General features: G+C 48.7%; 1 pseudogene across 1 annotated transcript; it reads left to right on the top strand.

The window, feature by feature from the left end:
- Positions 1 to 725: 725 nt before the first annotated feature.
- Positions 726 to 1278, top strand: LOC116554032 (annotated as a pseudogene). The gene has a single exon (XR_004270020.1). The product of XR_004270020.1 is annotated as a thioredoxin pseudogene (transcript).
- Positions 1279 to 5899: the final 4621 nt, after the last annotated feature.

Here is a 5899-nt window from a genome sequence, read left to right as displayed (position 1 = left end):
TGATATCTTGATAATTAGGGTGAAATACAAGGAAAAAAAATAAAATGGAGAAGTTACCATGCTTTTAGTATTTTTAAATCTTGAAATGTATATATTTGAGATAATGAGCCTTTTTGTCTTTTTTTGTCTGAAAGAAATTTGTGACCCAATAATTAGTTAAAATTATCTCAAAAAAATGTTAATGAAACTGGGAACCTTTTGGGAGACATTTTTAAATTACGTCAGCTGCTGCTTTGTCAGAGAGTGGACAGAACTGGCTGAGAACAGTCACAATCAGAGTCTTTGTGTGCACTCTTTTAGTTATGAAAATGTAGGGCAAGTAAGCACTCATTTCCGAGTGAAAAGTGACATAAACACTTTTTTTTTTTTTGAGATGGAGTCTCTCTCTGTTGCCCAGCCTGTTCTTTTTTTTTTTTTTTTTTTTTTTTTTTGAGATGGAGTTTCGCTCATTACCCAGACTGGAGTGCAATGGTGCAATCTCGGCTCACCGCAACCTCCGCCTCCTGGGTTCAGGCAATTCTCCTGCCTCAGCCTCCTGAGTAGCTGGGATTACAGGCATGCGCCACCATGCCCAGCTGATTTTTTGTATTTTTAGTAGAGACGGGGTTTCACCATGTTGACCAGGATGGTCTCGATCTCTTGACCTCGTGATCCACCCGCCTCGGCCTCCCAAAGTGCTGGGATTACAGGCTTGAGCCACCACGCTCAACCCGCCCAGCCGGTTCTTACAGCTGCTCTTCAGACCCCAGCAGTCAAGATGGTGAAGCAGATTGAGAGCAAGGTTGCTTTTCAGGAAGCCTTGGAGGCTGCAGGTGATAAACTTGCCGTAGTTGACTTCTTAGCCACGTGGTGTGGGCCTTGCAAACAGATCAAGCCTTCCTCTCATTCCCTCTCTGAAAAGAATTCCCACATGATATTCCTTGAAGTACGTGTGGATGACTGTCAGGATGTCGCTTCAGAATGTGAAGTCAAATGCATGCCAACCTTCCGGTTTTTTAAGAAGGGACTGGGTGAATTTCCTGGAGCTAATAAGGAAAAGCTTGAAGCCAGCATTAATGAATTAGTCTAATCATGTTTTCTGAAAACATACCAGCCATTGGCTATTTAAAACTTATAATTTTTTTATTTACATAAAGTATGGAGACTATAAACCCAACTGCCATCTGGATGACAATAACATATTAATTCTACCTTTAAAAAAAGAAAGAGGGTACCATAAACAAAGACCCAGAGATGATTGGGGTTTGGGAGGAGGGAGCTGGAGAACAGGTGAGTGTGAACAGAATGCATCAGTCAAGATTCACCTGAGAAACAGAATATACATATACAGTGCTCGTGTGGTAGGGGTGTGTGTGTTTAATATATATATTTTTTGAGACTGAGTCTCGCTGTGTCACCTAGGCTGGAGTGCAATGGCATGATCTCGGCTCTCTGCAACCTCTGCCTCCCTGGTTCAAGCGATTTTCCTGCCTCAGCCTCCTGAGTAGCTGGGATTACAGTCACCCGACACCACGCCCAACTAATTTTTGTATTTTTAGTAGAGATGGGATTTCACCGTGTTGGTCAGGCTGTTCTCAAACTCCTGACCTTGTGATCTGCCCGCCTCGGCCTCCCAAAGCGCTGGGATTACAGGTGTGAGTCACAGCACCCAGCCTAATTTTTTATTATAAATAGCAATGGGGTTTTGCCATGTTTCCTAGGCTGGTCTTGAACTCCTGGGCTGAAGCAATCCATCCTCCCCGGCCTCCCATAATGCTGGGATTAGAGGCATGAGCCACCTCACACAGCCATGTGTGCATTTTTTTTTAAGGAATTGGCTGACATGATTGTGGGGACAGACAAGTTGGAAAGCTGTAGGACAGGGCAGAGTAGGGGAGAGCAGGGTAGGGCAGAGCAGGGTAGGGCAGAGCAGGGTAGGACAGGGCAGAGTAGGGCAGAGCAGGGTAGGGCAGAGCAGGGTAGGACAGGGCAGAGTAGGGCAGAGCAGGGTAGGGCAGGCAGCAGGCTAGAAACTCACTGGGGCGGATGCTGCAGTCTGGAGGCAGAATTTCTTCTCCTCTGGGAGAAGTCAACGGATGGTAGATGTTAACCAAGTCTGCAGAATATGTGCTCAGCAACATCTGGTGTTGGAGCTAAATAGCTGGGTGCTGTGGTCCAGCCAAGGTGCCACCTGAACCACCCTCACACCGTGAGAAGATTGGCAGTTGAGAAAGGAATGCTGGGGACCTTGATGTTGAAGAGAGGGCAGGGGAAGAGGGTGAGTCAGAGCCTTATGGGGAGGAGAGCTGGAGACATTGCATAACAGCGGTGACAGTGTGTCCACAGGAGTGGTTTCGGTAGGGGTGGGGGCAGGAGTGGATGGCAATGGGTGATCAGGATGTGGGAGTTGGGGGGACTTCGCTGGCTCTTCCACGACGTGTGAACAGAAAGTGGGGGCGGTGAGCCGGGCGCAGTGGCTTACACCTGTATCCCAGCACTTTGGGAGGTCAAAGCGGGTGGATCACTTGAGATCAGTTCAAGACTAGCCTGGCCAACATGGTGAAACCCCATCTCTACTAAAAATACAAAATTTAGCTGAGTGTGGTGGTACATATCTGTAATCCCAGCTACTCAGGAGGCTGAAGTGGGAGAATCGCTTGAACCCGGGAGGCCAAGTTTCCAGTGAGCTGAAATTGTACTACCTTACTCCCACCTGAGTGACAGAGCAAGACCCTGTCTCAAAAAAAAAAAAGGGAGGGGGACAGGGGGTAAAGTAAGGAGGAAGCATTTCTTTTTGGTTTGTGCTTTCTGTAGGCTAAGGAGAAGAAAAGAGCCAGTGGGGAGAGAGAGAGATGAAATGGAAGACAGAAAGTGAGGGACTGGCAGGAGGATTTCCCGTCTTCAAACTAGAGGAGACTGCTGGGCACAGTGGCTCATGCTTGTAATTCAGGCACTTTGGGAGGCCGAGGCAGGCAGATCACGAGGTCAGGAGTTCGAGACCAGCCTGGCCAACATGGTGAAACTCTGTCTCTGCTAAGAATACAAAAATTAGCTGGGCATGGTGGCACGCACCTGTAGTCCCAGCTACTGGAGAGGTGGAGTTTGCAATGAGCCAATAATCGCTTGAACCCGAAAGGCAAAGGTTGCAGTGAGCCAAGATTGCACCACTGCACTCCCGCCTGGGTGACAGAGCGAGACACCGTTTCCAAAAAAAAAAAAAAGAAAAAAAAAGAACTAGAGGAGACCTTCTTCCTCAGACTCCATCCATGCAGCCATCCAGATCCTAGGGCAAAGCTCTGGCTAGAGAAGGCAAGGACAGACAAGGGAATGTTTTAGAAAAACACTATCTGGAATGCTTTTCCAAGCCCCTTCGCACCTTCAGGCTGGCTTCCAGTTACACAAGGAGCTCTGGGCCCACTTGTGAGGTGCGGGAGTGACCCTGTCCATCGGGAGGACCTGTGGCTGCCTCCTCATCCCTTCCCCTGAGCACAGGAAGGCCCCATTGCTGGCTTCCGCTGCCCTCTCTTGTGGTCCTGTCCCTCCTCGCCTGCTCAGATGCCCCCCGGGGACTGATGTAGCCCTTCCTGGTCTCCACTGGTTCCTACTGGGCAGGGCTGGGCAACGGCTTAGAGTACCAGGAAGGCAGGGTCCTGCCCAAGTGCACATACACATGAGTGGAGGAATTTTTACAATGTTTAGGAAGCAACAAAGTAAACATGGGAATTTCAGATCTTCTTTACACACTTTTTGTTTTTAATTTAAATTACGTATTGAGGGAAGCGCTACACTTTTTTCCATAGGTGGGCGTCTAGGGCTTCCCCAGCCTGGCTTTCAGCCCTCTGCACTCACACTCTTCACAGCCACAGGAAATGAAAGGGCACCAGAATCACTAAGGGTGGGTGTGCCTGCTGGAGCTTTTTTTGTGCTGCCTGAAAGTTCGAAACATGCTGGAACACAGAAACAAAGGTATTTGCCCAAGTGACTAAGACATGTTCCAGCATTTTCCCACAGGCTCCTGCACATCCCAAAATAACTGCAACCCTGGATCCTGTCCATTGGCATTCGATTACATTTGTATAATGTTACGGACAGTGGGCAGGCCGGCCAGCCACACTCACACGGGGCTAGCGGGACTGGACAGCCCATCATGGAGCTCTGTGCTGTGCTTCCTGGCTGGGCTGCTCAGGGAGATATACCCAGACAGAGACCACAACAGCAGCAAGGGCGGGCCTGCCAGAAACACCCAGATCACCAAGAGGAACCTTGGGCAAGGCCTTCCTTTCACAGATGGGAGCAAAGGGCCCAGAGAGAAGAAATAACTTACATCAATTAAAGTAAATAAATTACATATCTGGGAATTATGAGGAAGTTGGTGAAAGAGTTGGCCCTAAACTGACATCTCCTGAGGATGGTATTTATTTCTGCAGGAACATCAATTTAGCCTTAGAATTCTAACATCTTAAGCGGAAGGGACTTTTAAGCACCCCTTGGCTATCAAGGTTGCCACTGTGCCCAGGTCCAGACAACAATGTGGGAAGAAGGAATTGCTGGAATGGACCTGCCACCCCTCCGGGGATTCAGTCTTGCTGAGGAAATGACTAAGGATGTTGAGAAAACAACTGGGTCTTGGCAAATGCACAGAAAGGTGCTGGGAGCTTTGGGAAGGGAAGAGTCTGAGAAGAAATGCATGGTTCAGGTGGGGAAATTTTCAACCCAAGGGCCTCAAGAGTGGGAAGATCTGGAGGCCGGGCATGGTGGCTCATATCTGTCATCCCAGCACTTTGGGAGGCCGAGGCAGGTGGATCACTTGAGGTCAGGGGTTTGAGACCAGCCTGGCCAACACTGCAAAACTCCATCTCTACTAAAAACACAAAAATTAGCTGGGTGTGGTGGCACACGCCCATAATTCCAGCTACTTGGGAGGCAGAGGCAGGAGAATCGCTTGAACCCAGGAGGCAGAGGTTTCAGTGAGCCGAGATGGCGCCACTGCACTCCAGCCTGGGCAACAGAGTGAGACTCCCAACTCAAAAAAAAAAAAAAGAGTGAAGATTTGGAAAAGCAGTTAGGGAGGGCCTGAGCAGGCATCACAGGAAAAAGCCCTGATACTCAGTAGATACTCAGTAGCTGTATGCCCCCCCCACTCCTACAGGGGCCAAGACAGTGGTGTCACCAAGAACATATACAGCTAGCTCTATGCCCTGCTCCCCACACAAGGCCCAGGGGCCACCAACACTGGCCAGCTAACTCCCATCCTGATGCCCATGGCATGTCTAATTTGGACGATTGAAAATATTCCTGCCACATTAAAGAGCTACTTATTTGATGACGTTTAGTGATAAAAATACTATCAACCTAATTCAGTAACCACTCAAGGAGGCTTAATGTCATATGAGGTCCATTGAGTCCCAAAGAGAAGTGGTCACATCATCTTTGGTTCATTTTTTTTTTTTTTTTGAGACTGAGTCTCACTCTGTTGCCCAGGCTGGAGTGCAGTGGTGTGATCTCAGCTCACTGCGACCTCTGCCTCCCAGGTTCAAGTGGTTCTTGTGCCCCAGCCTCCCAAGTAGCTGGAATTATAGGTGCATGCCACTATGCCTGGCTAATTTTTGTATTTTTAGTAGAGAGGGGGTTTCACCATGTTGGCCAGGCTGGTCTCGAACTCCTGACTTCAAGTTAATCCACCCACCTCAGCTTCCCAAAGTGCTGGGATTATAGGCATGAGCCACCGTGCCCGGCCTGGTTCATTTTTAAAATAGTCCAGTAGGCTTTTTTTTTTTTTGCCCCCTATTTACACGTTTGAGTTTCTAGAATCAGTGGCATGTCGGCTTGTACTCCCCACATGAGTTCACCCAGGAATGATGTTGGCAGACTCCCATAGGAATGACTTCAGCCTTCCTCAGCAGGCTAACAGTGGCGAGCA

The sequence above is a fragment of the Sapajus apella genome, unplaced genomic scaffold, assembly GCF_009761245.1.
Source record: "Sapajus apella isolate SASKATOON/1434 unplaced genomic scaffold, GSC_monkey_1.0 scaffold13, whole genome shotgun sequence".
In the NCBI taxonomy this organism is placed as follows: Eukaryota; Metazoa; Chordata; class Mammalia; order Primates; family Cebidae; genus Sapajus; species Sapajus apella.
Note: the sequence above shows the minus strand (reverse complement) of the source record. Positions and strands in the feature narration are given on the sequence as shown.